Source organism: Pogoniulus pusillus, chromosome 2 (assembly GCF_015220805.1).
Source record: "Pogoniulus pusillus isolate bPogPus1 chromosome 2, bPogPus1.pri, whole genome shotgun sequence".
Lineage (NCBI taxonomy): Eukaryota > Metazoa > Chordata > Aves > Piciformes > Lybiidae > Pogoniulus > Pogoniulus pusillus.
Window position 1 is genome coordinate 39,108,482 of NC_087265.1, and position 17,521 is coordinate 39,126,002.

At 42.1% G+C, this 17,521-nt stretch overlaps 1 protein-coding gene across 4 annotated transcripts in view; it reads left to right on the forward strand.

Annotated features, from left to right (window-relative positions):
- The first annotated feature begins 1,275 nt into the window (after window positions 1-1,275).
- The window catches only part of ZNF385B (zinc finger protein 385B), a 188,555-nt gene continuing 172,309 nt past the window's right edge, over window positions 1,276-17,521 (forward strand). The window contains exon 1 of one of the 4 annotated variants that reach the window (XM_064161913.1): window positions 1,276-1,456. The gene's annotated coding sequence lies outside the window, so the exon portion shown is untranslated. Of the gene's footprint in view, window positions 1,457-1,531; window positions 1,669-1,977; window positions 2,056-17,521 lie in introns of those variants that run through there. The other 3 variants (XM_064161886.1, XM_064161896.1, XM_064161903.1) reach the window with 3 other exon arrangements.

Below are 17,521 nucleotides of genomic sequence, written 5' to 3' on the forward strand. Positions count from 1 at the left end.
TTTCCTGCCTGGAATCATAAAAATAATGAACATAAAGCTATATAAACAAAATATGATACAAGTCTTAATAGTATTAAGAAGCACTGAGCTTCTAAAAAAACATAAAATAATTAAAATACAGCAAGAAGGTTTTCTCCACTGTTAAACATTCCTGTTTTCCTTTCTGCAGAACAACACATTAAGCACCACAGCATTTCATAGAATCATAGAATCATAGAATCAACCAGGTTGGAAGAGACCTCCAAGATCATCCAGTCCAACCTAGCTCCCAGCCCTATCCAATCAACTAGACCATGGCACTAAGTGCCTCATCCAGGCTTTTCTTGAAGACCCCCAGGGACGGTGCCTCCACCACCTCCCTGGGCAGCCCATTCCAATGGGAAATCACTCTCTCTGTGAAGAACTTCTTCCTAATATCCCCTGTTTATATTGTATTCTGCAGGAAGGAGATTTTAATTCTGAAAGCTGACACTATAAAAATGTTTATACTGAAGTTTGTATAGATGCTTCTATTTATAATATTATTTTTCTGTTAAATAGACTTTTAAACCCTGACGTTTTCTAGTGTAATGCTTATATTTAGATACAGTTCTGTGCAGTTTAGAAGACAGAGCTTATGAGCAATGCTTATTATTTTGCACTGCTCACAGCGGGCTGACAAAGTCATGAGTTTGTGGGACGGGTTAAGTTTAGGAAGCAAAGAGATATATCCCTGACATCCAGAAACTAAAAGGGGGCAAGAATTGGAGGAGGCAGGGTGGTTCAACTAGGTGTTGGGTTTGCTCTGGGGTTTTGTTTGTGTTTGTAGGTTTTGTTGTTGTTAATAAAAAAGCTGTGGTTGCTGGGACGAGGAGTCCCAAAGGAATGGGCAAATGGTGAGGTAACTGCCACCGGTCACTGCTGTTTTGCCCAGGGCAAATAAACACGCAGTGCTAGAGGAGGCTGCCTCCACCACCAGGCCCTTTCCCTCCCCCTCACTTAGAGGCTGTCGGAGCCCCGCTGCATGGCCGTGCCTCCGCCTCGCCGCGGGCTGTGCCCTCAGAGCGGGTGCGAGCGACCCCGGGGGCAGCGCTCACAACTTGGGGCGGTTCAGGAGCCATGCAGCCGCAGAGCCCGGGAACTGTCCAGCTCGGCTCCGGCAGCAAGCGAGGGTACCGACGCGGGCGCCATGCGCCCTCAGCACGGACCCGGCACGACCGCAGGTGCCAACCGCCTCCGCCGGGCGAGCGCGCAAGCCCCGCCTTCGCAGGCGACCCCGGCCCGTGCGCGCCGCACCTGAGCCCGCCGAGGCGGGGCGGCGGGAGGGCTGCCGGGGCCGAGCGGACGCATGCGCCGGGACGGCGGTAGCGGGCGAGCTGCCGGGGTCCGGCGGAGTTGGGACGCGTTCGCTTCGGTCTGCTCGTCCGCCGGCCGGCCCCGCGTTGACTGCCGCCTTCCTCTCTCGCCGGCAGCTAAGGTAAGAGGTGGACGATGCGCCGGGGCTTGGCAGGTGCCAGCGGGGACCTTGCTCAATGTCACAGCGCAGCTGAGGGCGAGGAGTTGGGGGCGAGGACTCAGCGCACCGAGGACACCCAGCCCGCTCACGGGGAGCAGTCGGAGCTCCCCGGTCAAGCCCAAACCAAACTTTGCCGTCGCGGAGCGGGGCGAGGGCGAGCAGCGGAGCCGCAGGTAGCAGGCGGCGGCGGCGGAGCGGGTATCCCCGGCGTGCCCGGGAGTGGGGGGTTTAGCGGCGTCTCTCGCAGCTGCACTTTTATCCAGAGAACTTACAGCGCGGCTCTAAATAGGTCAGGGTCTTCAGAGGTGGACGAGATTTGCATAACAGTTTTCCTTTCCTCAGAAAGGTACGAGGGTTCATTTCCTGGCCTCAAGGCTAAGAGAGCTCTCTTTTCCTTGAATATTGAGTGACTTTTCTGAGAAGTCACTCAATATTCAATGCGTGAGCATAGCACGGCTTGCCTGTTTCATAAATCACGGCAGCTTTGGAAAAGGTAAACTTCCGCAAAGGAGGAATTAACCTATGTGAAAGTGGCACCCTCGATGAGCTAATTACCCGTGGTAAGTGTAGGTGCTTGGCTTCACAAGCTTCTTCATCGCAAGCCTGGAGATGGTGGCGGCATGCTTAACGTGTTACAGTCCTGGTGACACTGTTTCAAAGCGTATAAAGGAGAGGTGGGGGCAAGGTTGTGTTTTCTGTGGGTGCAAACAGGAATCGTCCTTGTTGTGAAGAATTGTCGGAATATTCATGCACGTGTGAATGCTTATGTTTGGTTTCTGTTTACACAAACAAGGGAATTATTTTCATGTCTTTTAAATCTTCTGGGCACTAGATCATTACTTTCAAGCTTGGATGGAAACGGCTGCAGACGGAAAAGTTAAGAGATGTGTGTCACTGTGGACGTGCAAAAGTTTAAGTGTCTTCATAGTGAACATTTAACTGCAGTTAACTACTGCTAATAGGAAGGAGATGATGGTTTTATTTTCCGTAGTCTCCTGCTATTTCATTGAATTCTTTCACAAAGTCTGATAACGAGGTGCAAAACTAATCCTTTATCACTGTCAAGAACCTTCAAGCTTTCTTATCTGAGTAAAATGCAATATGAAACGGTAGTGTAAAAAACTTAAGTTGATGGAGATGCTTCCGTGCGAATGCAGTAGATGAGGCGTTGCTAATACAAGTCCACAATAAGAGGTAATGGTAGGTCAGTGGGGAGACGCCCAGGCTGGTGACTGCAGGGAGGACCTGCTCTTTAAAGTTTGTGCCTCTAAGGGCAGGCAGCATTATCCTCACTAGTGGACACAGCTGCCCCCTGCCTTATTACTTCTGAAAATGAAGAAAAAAGATGTTTCTTTGCACAGTTTAGAAGTGACTTTAGGCGAGTTTGAGCCATTATGCTTCTCCCTTTCCAAATAAGCAATCCTGCTACTCCTTCCAACTCACCAGGTCAGCAGTTTGCTTAAGGGAGAGGATGTAGCTTTGCTTCCTTCTGGTTCCTGAGGTGCTTCTCTGTGGATGTCTGGTTTCACCAGATGGGAATTTTGTTCCTTGCACTTTTTCAGTGAGGGAAGATTGATGTGATTGTGTGAATCCTGAAGGAAAAACTGAGTTTTGAAATTGCTCATACTACTAAATTTTTTTTCTTCTTTAAATAATCTCTAAGGTAGTAAGAAATTTCCTGTTACATTGTACCTTTGCTAATTTACCAAGTTCTTATGTCTTTTTCCCTAATGAGTAGTATAATGGATATTTCTTTAAAATTAGAAGTATTTTCAAAAAGTAGCTGATATCAGGAGATTGTGCAGTATTGCCTCTTTACACACTAGCGGGAGCTGTCCTCCATCACCCTGTGCTCCATCTGCCCTGGGCACTGTCTCGCCAGGGATGATGTACTTGCACCAGCATCAATCTGTTAACCAACTGTTCTCAATTGTCTGCATATTTTCTTTCTTCCCCCACCCCGCGCCCGCCCCCCCCGACCTTGGATTTTTTTTTCAGATTAATTTTAATTGAGAGTGTATCTTCCTACACAAATGTAGTTGCTCAAGGACAAGGCAGTGTAAAAGCAAGGAAAAAAAAAACCTTGTGGAAGATAATCTTTTGGGGGAATGTAGGCTTGTTAGTTAATTAGCTCTACAAGCCCTACAATTTCAAACAGCAATGAGGATTGCTGCATAAAATGTAACAGGTGCTTAATAATCAATGTAGTCTTTGCTCTTCAGGTTATCACAAGGGACTGTAGTTTGAGCCTATTTGCTTCAAGATTTAGAGATTTTATGAAATGAGGCGTCAGTGTTATTTTTAAAATGAACATATGGTACAGCTGTGGTAGTCTCAATTCCTGAAACATTTGTCATGCTGTGTTGGAATGTAAAGGAGTACATAACTGAAGTGTGAGGTTCTCTCTAGTGTACTGAAATATGCTGCAAAGCTTAGGTCATATGTAGTTAACAGGAAGAGAAGATGACTTTGCAGTCTGAATAGCTTACTTTCAGAAAGTGTACTATCACTTCATTATACCCTTTATAGCCACTGAAATTTCTGAAAGGTTAGCTTGTAGCTGGTAAATATTTTAGTCCTGTAACTTTTCTTAAATGCCATAATACTGCAGTTAAAGGGGAAATTTACCTGAATTAGTAGACTGCACTTGCATATCTTATCCTCAAACTGATAAAAGCATGGAGTTGAAAGAATTGCATGAACTTCACTCTCCTGTGTGACTGTAATATCCCTTTAGCTGCATAGGTCGATGGATTTTTAATTTCTTTTTTCCTCACCAAGTGCTTTGCTTACCTAATTGTGCAGATGCAGTTCAAATGTTGGTTGAAGGGCTACTTTCTCTTTTCATTTTGCCAACAAGTGCAAAATGTGCTGGTTCCTTTAAAACTTGTCTTTTTAAATCCAGTCTCACAGAACATGCGTAATCTTACTATAGGAAATTAACAGTTTTTATTATTTAATGTGACAATATTTTAAAGCCAAAACATCTAAAACAATTTGAGTCCTAAGGATTTGAGAAAATATTTTTCCATAGAATTAATCCATTTTCTGATTTTATGTAATTCATGGAGAAGCTGGGGAATTATGACCAAAATAATGTATCTGTACGGTGTGATCATTTGGTGTCATTCTTGGTTGTCGAAGAAAGTGGTGCAGAAGGGTATCTAATGCTGTAATTGTAATACATTTACACTTAGTGGAAGCATGTATTAAGTAAGCATTGTTTTTTTTATGACATCAGTAGTAATTTGGTGAAAATATCATACTACTCAGTGTTTCTTTTTGAAGGCAGGAGGTCAAGGTCTTACTCTGTTTGCCAAAAATGGAAGCCTGTTTGTCTTATGCCCTGTCAAGCAAACATTTCCAAGTGTAATGAATTGTGCCCATTAACTTATGCATTTTTGTTGTTTCTTTTCTAGACAGGTGTTGTCTTAAGATTGTCTTTATTAATTCTTTCGAATTTGTCAAAAGTAAAGCATAGAATTTTAGCATGTACATTGTATGCTTTGCATGCAACTGTGATTTTTCTTATATATTAGCTTAAGCTGACATTACTTCCTATAAACATATTAACTGACATGTTAAAAATTCATTAGAGAACCTGAGCTGCCAAGGCTTGTAAAAATAGAAGCCTTGTAAACCAATCTGACTGTATCAGTGCAGTTCCAGTCCTTTGCTTATCAATATTGCTGCTGTTGAGCTGCCAGACATATCTTATAATGACAGGTAGTGCTAATACACATCAGGGCAGGTTAGAGCTGAGCTGCTTACATTGTTGATGATTATTTGGATATAAACAAGTTAGACTGTTTTGAAAACACTGCCAGTACTTCATCAACCAGAGAAATTATCCAATAACACTTTGTTTATTGATAACAACTTTGTTTGTTTGTTTGTTTGTTTTGTGTTAAATATTTATGATAAACAATTCAAGGGAAGATTTAGCTAAGCATGAGTACAACTTGAAATTTTTGATAGAGAGTCCTTTTTACCTCCCTTCATAAACTTCAGTTCTTTTCAGTTACATAATCCTCTTGAAGTGTTTCATAGGTTTTAACATTTTCTGAGTCTCTGCTGAACACACAGTCTGCATGAACAGGACACAGATAGGTGGAATGCACTTTCTTCTGTGGCAGAAAGCAGGATCTGCATGATTATACACCTTAGTTCACAATTTCCTAGCTCTTTTCTGGTGATTTTACTGTGTGTCGTGATGATGTGTCGTAGTCAAATGCTATATTGGACATTTCATTACTCTTGCTTTCGGATGGCAAACTGTTTGGTGAAGGCATGCCAGTGCAGGACTTGGGGAACACTTGCAACTAAGTTATTGTTGTGGTAGGCCTGAGTGAGCCAATATAGGCTTACGGCACACCCAGATATGTTTTTCTGCTCTCTCTTCTTCTGCTATGGGGAGAAGCAACCATGGGAAAGAGGACAAAGGACTCAGAGCCACTGAGTCTAAGGAGTCTGGCTTGCCCAGACTTATTTTGCTTTTTTTACAGCCTGTGGTAAACAAGGTACACTCACTTGGCTCATGCTTGTCTCATGCAAGGCCTACATCTTTCCCAGATTTGGGTAAAGCAAGCCTATGGCTTCACCTAATAAGGTCAGGCTTGGATAACTGCCATTCTGATTGGCTCTTCTGTGTCCAAAGGCCCATTAGTCTTGGGCTATGTTGATAAAAATAGGTGAGCAGGTAACATCATGTGCTCTGCCATTGTATTTGTGTTTGCCTGCTGCTGCCTGCTACTGCCTGCTACTATTGCACTCTGCTTCTGACAGTGTTCTGCCTCACTGCATAGAATCATAGAATCAACCAGGTTGGAAGAGACCTCCAAGATCATCCAGTCCAACCTAGCATCCAGCCCTATCCAGTCAACTAGACCATGGCACCAAGTGCCCCATCCAGTCTTTTCTTGAACACCTCCAGAGACAGTGACACTACCACCTGCCTGGGCAGCCCATTCCAATGCCAATCACTCTCTCTGGCAACAACTTCCTCCTGACATCCAACCTATACCTCCCCCGGCACAACTTGAGACTGTGTCCCCTTGTTCTATTGCTGGTTGTCTGGGAGAAGAGATCAACCCACACCTGGCTACAATGCCCCTTCAGGTAGTTGTAGACAGCAATAAGGTCTCCCCTGAGCCTCCTCTTCTCCAGGCTAAACAACCCCAGCTCCCTTAGCCTCTTCTCATAGGGTTTGTGTTCCAGGCCTTTCACCAGCTTTGTCGCCATAAGCAGAAAGTTGCTCCTTGAGTCCATCTAGTGGTATAATCAACTGCAAATGGTGTATTAACCACAGGAACCTTCTCTTCCAGTTCAATTAATGTTTATATTTTTACTAGTTATTTCTTAAATGGTCTAGGTCCTATATTATTCCTCTGTATAACGTTTCCATGAGTGTTGCAGAAGAAACTGATTGTTGAAATTAGTGGTCAGGGGAGCAAGGCTCCTAAATACCAAAATTAATAAACAATATTAATTTTGGAAATATTTTCTTATGTTAATTAATTATCCCTCCATTACAATCGCACATTCTGCATGTGAAATAGGGTAATCTACTGAATTTCACTGTGAGATGTGTGCCCTTGCAAGGACACTTTTGCAAAGTACAGACTTCAAAGCCAGTCTGCTTTGTGATATGATGATGTTCATCCCATTATTTGTGTCTGTGTGGCAGTGAAAATGATTCTTATAAGACTAAGATAATCACAGAATATAAGTCTGGTATATAAAAGAAAACTGTTTATAAAGCAAAACTGTGTAACTACTTATTACAGTCACTGGAGAACAACTCCATACCTGGATGAAATGATAGGGTTTAAGGTCAGGAAAGCAAAGTAAATCTAACTGAGGTGAAGCTTGAATTATATTGCTGCATTAAACCATAATTTGTTGTTCGTTGGTGTGTTTGTTGTTGATGCTGTTTTTTATATGCCAGGGTATTTTTATGATTTTTGAGGCTTATAGTGCCTCATTATGGAAGCAGAAATGCTGCCATTGTACAACCAGTGTCTTCTCATAAAGACTGATTTCATAATCAGTTTTTTTGATGGTGGCTGGAGTAGTACTGATTCCCTGCAGAGAATGCCACCTATCAAGTCTTTAACACTACTCACCACTACTAAACTTGAAAGATACAATGAGTTTGTAACAAAAGAGTAAGTGGGAGAAGTAGAATTCATAGAATCAACCAGGTTGAAAGAGATATCCAAGATCATCCAGTCCAACCTAGCATCCAGCCCTAGCCAGTCAACTAGACCATGGCACCAAGTGCCCCATCCAGTCTTTTCTTGAACAGCTCCAGGGATGGTGACTCCACCACCTCCCTGGGCAGCCCATTCCAATGGCAAATCTCTCTCTGGCAAGAACTTCCTCCTAACATCCAGCCTATACTTCCCTGGCACAACTTGAGACTGTGTCCCCTTGTTCTATTGCTGGTTGTCTGGGAGAAGAGATCAACCCCCACCTGGCTACAGCCTCCCTTCAGGTAGTTGTAGACAGCAATGAGGTCACCCCGAGCCTCCTCTTCTCCAGGCTAAACAACCCCAGCTCCCTTAGCCTCTCCTCATAGGGTTTGTGTTCCAGGCCCTTCACCAACCTTGTTGCCCTTCTCTGGACACGTTCCAGCACCTCAACATCTCTCTTGAATTGAGGGGCCCAGAACTGAACACAGGACTCAAGGTGTGGCCTGACCAATGTGGAGTACAGGGGAAGAATAACCTCCCTCATGGTCATGGCTGCAGGCCACGTTGTTCTCTCTATATATACTTGTGCAAGTATCAAAAAGTTAAATATATGGTAGGAGATTTTGTTTAATGGCTAGAACAGCTGAGTTTGAATTTGACACTTCTCAGTACATCCCACTTAAATACATCAGGCTATCAGGCCTCTTTAGTCCTATCACAATTTGATGTAATTGAAAATGTTAGTTTAAGAAGCAGTTATTTGGCAGGCAGCAGTGCCTCAAAACAGGAAGAGAGGGGGAGAAAAAGTATGTGGTTTATAATGTAACCTGATTTACACTTTACCCTGTTTATTTGCCTCTATCATAATTTTGGGCTTTAAAAATTAGCTCATATTCCTAAGCCAAGGAAGGAAAAATGTGTAAAGAGACACATTATCAAGATATACGCAGAGAAGATGAGTTTGGTAAGCTATTAAGTGAACCTTCTCAAAGTTCATACTCTGCTCTGTGCAGCAAGACTTCCAAAGAAGATATAGGAACCTCTTAATGAGATTTTATAATGGAAATGCTAATACAAGCTAGCAGAGGAGTAGCTAGTCTCTATCTTTGCATGACTGCATATGATAAAAAAAACTATTGCATGATCTTTCTTCCTTTGTCCACATGCTAATAATTGGGTGGTGAATCTTTGACCTGGAATTGCAAATGCATTTAACTGCCTAGATGCACTTCAGTCTTTAAAAATTACATTATTTAATAACATGTTACTAATTAAAAAAACAACCCTTATAAATAAACACCAAAGCTCCACAAGACCAGATTCTGCTTTTACCCATTTCTGCTGTCTGCTATCTGCAATGCAGGTGCAGTCTATGCCAGACAATTGTGTATTTGATAGATAGTGGGGCCTGTGTGTAGTCAGTACTACATTTAATGCTTAACTTGTTTGCTTCTTAATCAGAGAAACAATATCTATATCATAGACATCAAATAATGTTAAGACAACTTAAATGTTTCAGAGCTAAGTATTTGAAAACTACAAAATGCCAGAAAGCTTTGTGTGTACAGCCTTAACTGAGCTTGTTGGTATGTATAATCACAAGTCATCTCTGAGGTTTTTTGTGGGAATCTCATCAGGCTTTGTGCACAGGCTAGGTAAGGTTTCTTACTGACAAGTGACTCTTCCTGAATCTGCTGGCATGTGGCTCATCACTTCAGTGTTATTTTGAGAATGTGGACTTTTCACTAGTGCTCAGCCTATGGTAGCTGTATACCTCACAGGGGGGGAAAATGATCTTTGCAACACTTTTATGACATAAATTAATAGCCCTCTCCTGACAGAGGGGGAGCTTCAGCACAGAGTTAAATTTTCAGCAGTGTTAGATGTTCAATCTGAGTTTTGGGGACTGGTATGACAACACTTGGAATGGTGTAGGGTGTGTTCACAGTGGAGTTTCTGTTACTGTCAGTGGCACTTCTGTAAGCCAGAGCTTGCAGTTATCAAGTTAGACTTCCAGAAGCAGCATGCGCAGCCAGTGATTGTGTAAGGAGTGATTTAAGCAACTTGCCTACTGTTTCTAACAGCTCTGTGGTGTAGTTCAAGATTCAGACAGATTCTGCACTGCAGCATTCAAGAACCTTAACCTTGAATCTTTCTCTTGCAGTTTCTTTCTTTTCTTCCAGCTTATACAGTAGAAGAGGTAGTTTTTCTTAAGAGATAGGTATTCTTAGGACTTATGTTGATTGTCTTCATTCATCTGCAGTCTGTGTGGAGAGAGAGAACCAGATATTTTAACAGCATCCTGGGGTGCACTAAGAAAAGTGGTCTAAGGAGGTTCTCCTTCCCCTGTGCTCTGCCCCGTGTGGTGACCCCACACTTGGGATACTGCGTGCAGTGTTGGGGTCCTCAGTTCAAGAGAGACAGGGATCTGCTGTGAAGAATCCACCAAAGAACTCTGAGTATGACTGTGGGACTTGAACATGTCTCCTATGAAGAGAGACCTGGGGCTGTTTAGTCTTGTGAAGAGAAAGCTGAAAGGGGATCTTATCAGTGCCTACAAATATCTGATGAATGGGTGTATGAGGGTGGTGAGACTCTGGAACAGGTTGTCCAGAGTGGCTGTGGATGCCCATTCCCCAGAGGTGTTCAAGGCCAGGCTGGATGAGGCCTTGAGCAGCCAAGTGTAGTTGAGAGGCATCAGTGCCTATGGCAGAGAGGTTGGAGTAGATGACTTCTAAGGTCCCTTCCAACCTAAACCATTCTAGGTGTCAAGATGAAGGTGTCAGTCTCTTTTAGGTGGTGCCGAGTGATACAGTGGGTACAAGATAGAACACAAGAGGTTCTACCTCAACACAAGGAGACAGTTCTTTATGGTGAGGGTGTCTGAGCACTGGAACAGGCTGCCTAGAGAGGCTGTGGAGTCTCCTTCTCTGGGGACTTTCAAAACCCATCTGGATGCATTCCTACACAGCCTGCCCTAGGTAGTCCTGCACTGGCAGGGAGATTGGACTTGATGGTCTCTGGAGGTCCCTTCCAACCCCTAACATCCTGTGTTTCTGTGATGAGCTTTTTTTCCCCCTTTAATAAAGAAAAATAATGCAAACTGTACAACCCATAAATTCTGTCCTAAGGACTCATGGTAAATCTCTTCATCAATACTCTTCAATTGTTTAGATCAAGAGCCTGATTCTGAAGCTTATGGAATGACAGAAGAAATTAACTTCATACTATTATGTGGAGCAGCATTAAAGGCTTGATGTCTTTTGAGTTTCATTGGTATTCACTCAGATATCTTGAGATTGTATTCTGGAGATCTTCAGCATGTTGTTTTAGACAGGTTATATCAGAAGCAGCAGAATCTTATTATAGGCAGTTTTAGGCAGCCAAAATGCAGTTATGTCTCTCCTACTCCCATAGGTAATATGAAAAATATTAAGTGTTCTCACATGGTAGTGATGTTTGGTGCTATTGCCTTATTCTATATGGTATTAAACTGCTCAAAATCAATGTTATCTGAAAAGCTATATAATAACTTCTGACTATGGAAGTAACTGTTTTAGGAGTATCTGAGACTGCTGTAGCTTTACTAGTGTGTGTTTGAATAAGACTAAATCCATGTGGTGGGTAAGAACTTCCCCCTCCCACTATTGAAATTTAACAGACTAGCTCAGTGAGATGAAGCCATATTTATAGCAAAGCAAAATGTACAAGCATATATACACAATGTATTTACAGGTATTTACAATTATATACAAGCTAGAAATAATACAGAAATCCAAACTCCTTTCTAGACAAAGGAACCTGCAGAGAAGGGGCTCAAAGCTGCCCTGTTTTTCTCCCTCTACTTTCTCAGACAGGCAAACAAAAACAACCAGCAAAGCTTAGGTTGGTTGTTAGCAGAGAGATTAGAGAGGGGTGAAGGAGAAGTGAATAGGAGCAGCGTCACAGAAGCGAGTGGGACAAATTGTTTACATTTTGGCTTTTTATCCCTCTCAGCAAAGCAATGAATGATATAGGCTTCTTCATTATTTTCCTTTTACAACCAGTGAGCTAATTTATCTCATTAAAATATTCCAATTAGCCTCAAACCAGCACAATCCACCATATTTGGACATGTTTTTAACTTCCAAAAAGTGATAGATGCTCTGAAGCAAGTGCTACTCCTACAATGGCATTTTCTTTCTTTTCCAAACAGGTCTGAGAAAACATTTCAAGTCCAACTCTACTGTCTTTCCTCAGCATGTAGTTTAATCTTATCAACTAAAGAATGCTACCAAAATAGCCTAAGGAACCAGAAAACAGAGCTCTAGAGACTTCAGCAAGCATCAAAGTTGCATTTATGATCAGTAGTAACAAATATTGTCAGAAATCAAGTCAAAGTTTGTTTATATTTTGAGCTTTTTTATTTGATTATGTTGTCAACTGTCTTTCAATGCCATATGTTGAGTCTGTAAATTTGACGAGTTTCAGTTGTCCCCTTCATAATTGCAACTGATGTTGTAACTTAAATGGGATGGGAAGGAAAAGACGAGAGGCAGACAAAAGAGCAATGCTGTGATGCTTGTTTTTAACTCTCGTGGTGCATTTGCATTAACTAATATTTCTGCATGTATGTTGATGGCTGTTTGTTGTTGCATTTTGAAAGAGCTGGGAAAGCCTATGCCATTGACAGAACCCCATGAACCTCTCTTGTGTGTTATTTGTGACTGTCAGAAGCTTTTCACCTTGCTTTCTTAAGTGTAAATTAGAATATTGATCAGGTTTCTATGTTGTTTTGTTTTTTTTTTAAGAAAGGAGCTGAATTTTCTTTTCCATCTGTAAAGTGGACATCTAGATATTGAGCAAGGATAGAAAAACTTCCTTCTTCTTCAGGGGAAAAGATTTATACTAATCTGGTTTGGTGAATGTTGTTGGTTTGGGTGTTGTTTCTTTTTTCCCCTGAAGAAAAGGACATGCTGGCTTTAAACCACCGATGACATGGCACAGAAGGGCCAAAAGGATCTATTGCTGATAGGTGTGTGGTTTGTAATCTCTGTGTGCAGAACTGCAACTGTTTCCTGCCTTGTGTTGTACACAGTTGATCACAGGGTTATTTTACCATGTGGTCGTGATAACTATGGGGACTGTCATGGGGAGCAACAGCATGCTTCATGCTGAGTGCAGGAATCTTGGTAGATTTGCTTTTGTACACTACTACTTTATAAATACATCTGCAGTACTAATATGATGCTTTGTATGGAAGGCGTCTTGTTTTTTCAGAGCTCGAGCTGACATCGTGTGGCACTGCATCAGAGTTTTCAATGTTTCTGATTATGTATTTTGGATCCACTCCTGGTTTTTATTGTTACGTTGTTACTGCCATGCTGTGTCTTCTGTCTTAGGAGAACTCATGAATTTATGAAAACTCATGGACAGTGACACTGAGTGCACCCTCAGTAAGTTTGCTTATAACACTAAGCTGTGGTGCTGCAGACATGTTGGAGGGAAGGGATGCCATCCAGAGGGACCTGGACAGGCTGGAGAGGTGGGCACAAGCCAACCTTATGAGGTTCAACAAGACCAAGTGCAAGGTCCTACATATGGGTTGAGGCAATCCCAAGCACAAATACAGGCTGGGCAGTGTCTGGCTGGACAGCAGCCCTGAGGAAAAGGACTTCGGGGTGCTGGTGGCTGAGAAGCTCAACATGAGCCAGCAGTGTGCACTGGCAGTCTGGAGGGCCAACCAGATCGTGGGTTGCATTAGGAGAAGTACAGCCAGCAGGTCGAGGGAGGTGATTCTCCCCCTCTACTGTGCTCTGGTGAGACCCCACTTGCAGTACTGCATCCAGTTCTGGAGCCCTCATTACAAGAAGGATGTGCAGATGCTGGAGCATGTCTGGAGAAGGGCCACGAGGATGGTCAGAGGGCTGTAGCAGCTCTCCTATTAGGACAGACTGAAAGAGCTGGGGCTGTTCAGTCTGGAGAAGGCTCCCAGGTGACCTTCTTGTGGCCTTCCAGTATCTGAAGGGGGCCTACAAAAAAGCTGAGGAGGGATGTTTTAGGCAATGAGGGAGTGACAGGACTAGGGGGAATGGAACAAAGATGGAGGTGGGTAGGTTCAGAGCGGAGGTGAGGAGGAAGTTGTTGAGCATGAGAGTGGTGAGAGCCTGGACTGGGTTGCCCAGGGAGGTGGTTGAGGTGTTTAAACCCCTGGAGGTGTTTAAGGCCAGGCTAGATGAAGCTCTGGCCAGCCTGCTCTAGGGTAGGGTGTCCCTGCCCATGGCAGGAGGTTTGAAACTAGATGATCCTTGTGATCTCTTCCAACCCTGGCTGATTCTATGATTCTAACTGAAATTCCTTTTGTGCTAATGATTTGTTGCAGAAAACCAGATATACTTTGGAATTCCCTGTAAGGTTGAAGTAGCTGGGTTTGAGCCACAGAAGTGAAGTACTTTCTATAGTTTAAAAGGATCATTTCAGCTTGCATTTCTAAATAGGCTAGTTTTGAAAACTGGGCATTAGTGAGTTTTTCAGCACTGTTAGAATCTCTCTAGAATACTTGTTCCTAGGATAGGTATTTCATGTTTTTCCAAAAAGCCATAGGTAGAACTTAATTCACTTGTCAGAGTACCTGCAAATGTTTCTTAGAGTTAATGAGTGCCAACGTGAAAAGCTTCCTCCACATTGCTAGGAATCCTTCGGATTTGAAGGTTGCAGGACAATGAGCTGTGGCTTTGTGGGTTTACTGCAGGCAGCCCTGCCTGGCTGCTGCCACTCACCATTGCTGCTCCTGATCATCGATCATTGTCCACACCTGCCTTTTCTCCCCTCAGCCTAATAACTTGATCTTTGGCCTTTCCTTCAATAGTTGTATTTTCTGGCTTTTCAAATTTCTTGACCCCTTGGTGAGCTTAGTATTTGACCTAGTTTTCTAACTGATCCATGTTCTCCGTCCTGATTACAGCCTAGTTATATGAATTACAAAGGCTGATGAGTGAGTCACTGGAGGATACATGGGCTACCAAGTGAAATATAGATCTTCAGATGGATGCTGTTCTAATTCTAATAAAAGCGTTTTGAGCTGCTCTTCCAGTCAGTAAAGCCTGGGGAAAAAAAAACAAACAACCCCATGAAATTTCACCTTTGCATCTGTGTGTGTGTGTGTTGGAAGTTGAGAAACATTTATTCCTTTTTCTTTTAAGGTATTTGGTTGGAAAGCAGTTACAAAAGTGGAGTAGAAAACTGTCATGCAAGCACTTGGCTACTCCTTGCAGTTACACATTATCGAGACTGATGGATATGTAGGTTTTAAGATGTGTATAGATTATAATGACTCTGAGATTAATTCACTTGCATTTGATAAATTGCTTTAGTAGACAAAGAGTAAAAATAAAACATTCATATCTCTATAAAAATCCTTTAGTGAAGATGTTCTTGGAGTTAGAGGATCAGCTTCATGCTGTATTTTTATATGGCCTTAGTATAACGGTTTTCTCACCTACTAACAGATTCTGTAGGTGTCATATTGTGTTTACTTAAACCCTGGGTTATGAGAGATATATTTACTTCAGAAAATGTCTGCATCAGATTTACCTTTAACCCTTCAAAGGAGATCTTTTGCCCCATAACTGCATCAACTGAGAAATCTGGTATCAGGAAATAGATTGTTTTTTCTCAAGTAAGCCATACCTTACTGGCAAAGGAATCCTGTAAACAGCCTAAAGTGCTCACACTTAAATTTAGCTTCTAGATTTAGGTGCGTTTGATTGATGCTTTGCCTTAGTGCATGCAGAGATTTCTTGAGTTGTGAATTTCTGTCTTCAGAAGCATAGGAGTCTGAAAAGGAAAAAAAAAATAACTGTGTTCAGAGAGTGTTCGCAGAACTGCACTGCAACATGAGTGTGCAAGGCAGAGGTAAGTAGTCTGTTATTAAAAAAAAAAAAAAAAAGTCTGACTCTGGGTTTCACAGGGCTTCCATGCTAGGAAATTAAATATTGATGTCTTTCTGATAGTAATGTCCACCTCTTAGAATGATAGAATCAACCAGGTTGGAAGAGACCTCCAAGATCATCCAGTCCAACCTAGCACCCAGCCCTATCCAGTCAACTAGACCATGGCACTAAGTGCCTCATCCAGACTTTTCTTGAACACCCCCAGGGATGGTGACTCCACCACCTCCCTGGGCAGCCCATTCCAATGGCAAATCACTCTCTCTGTTTTTTTCTTGTTTGGTTCGGTTTTTTTTTCTTATTAGACTCTCCTCATTCTTGTCAATTGACGAGAAACTGTGACTTGCCACTTGACAACTGCAGATTGCGCTTACATCATGATTACAATAGAGATAACAGAAACACAGTATTCCAGGAACTGTACAACCTTCTGAGTCTTCTTAGAGCCTGAAAAATTAGTGAAAAGCAAAGGTTACTGTTCTGGAAAGATAGATCAGCCCTCTTAAACTCTGTATTTGGTAGTGTGCTAGCCTGTAATTCGAGAAGTTAATTCTAGAAGCTTTCCTGTAATTTCCAAGATCATTGCATCTTCAGGGACATCTCAAACAAGCTGTAATTTCTACCAGACCTTTCATGTAATAGAGACTTATTCAAAAGTACAAATAACATGAGAAGAGCTATTTTCAGAGTAAAGCCAAGTAAATACATGCCATGCTCTGAATAATCCTGGAAGCGCTTGCTGCCGGAACGGCAAATTTTATAGTGCAGTCCCCCTCGTGCCCTTCGTGCTGCTATAAAAGATGATCTAACTCCTCTCAAATCAGGATGGAGGCTTTTAAAAGTTTCATGTGTTAGGCTCATGCCTCAGTTGTAAAACAGGCGTTTGGCAATAGTAATGGTTCCTGATTTTCTTTGTGTGTGTGTTAGTTTGCTCATCAGTATGAGGTAGGCTAAGGTCACCTACTGAGAGCGGACCTGTGTGTGAATGGGGATACTATAAGAAAAAGGACTTTCTGGTTTAGGCCATCAATTAGGAGAACATTTTCCTTGATATGAAATATAAGCATGTGCAGAGCCATTGGGAGTAAATATGTTTAGATTTGCCTTGATTTTTGGTTGAGAATGTTTTATCTAATTCTGAGTAGCCTCAGCCTGGTGTAACTTGAGTTGACTAGTTATATTTTACAAAGTGGTAAATTTTCTAGGGCATTGGAACTTTAGTTATGTAATTTTTCTAGGTAAGACATCTTGATGTTGGTGAATATATGAGTATAATAGGGTAATACTGATGACATCTTGATGTACTTTGTGTCACCATAAGGCTCTTACCGAGTTATTCAATTTTTCTTGTTCCTGTCTCCAGCATTTTTCAAGGCACACATACATTGATGTACCTGGCTTAAATCATACAAATATGTTTTCATCTGTGAGTCCCTAGGGAGATTGTTGCATGCTCAGTGATCAACTTGTACAGAAGCATTTAGGAGATCAGAGCCTAAGCGTATTACTGTTCAGTGTAATTGGATGTCAGGCTTGCACGATAGTGCAATTTCTTCCAAGTGTCACCCAGATTAACTGAAGAACAGGAGTGACTGAGGACACTTTAACTGATGAATCTTTGGAAAACCATTCTGAAAGTGGACTTTTTAAGTTGAGAACTGGGAAGAGTGGTCCATTACCACATTTAAAATGCCTTGTTTCACAAGCAGTTACAAATCTTCTAAGGAATATTAGATAAGGGGTTTTTTTCCCATGCTAAATAGTTTTATCAAACATAGTACCTACAAATTAGTATATTGATAATTTGCTACTAATTCTGTATATCTGAGTTGTGGTGCTTGCTGATAAATCTTCCCTCTTTTCCTGTATAAAAAAATTGGAATAAATGTCTAAAAGGCTAAGTT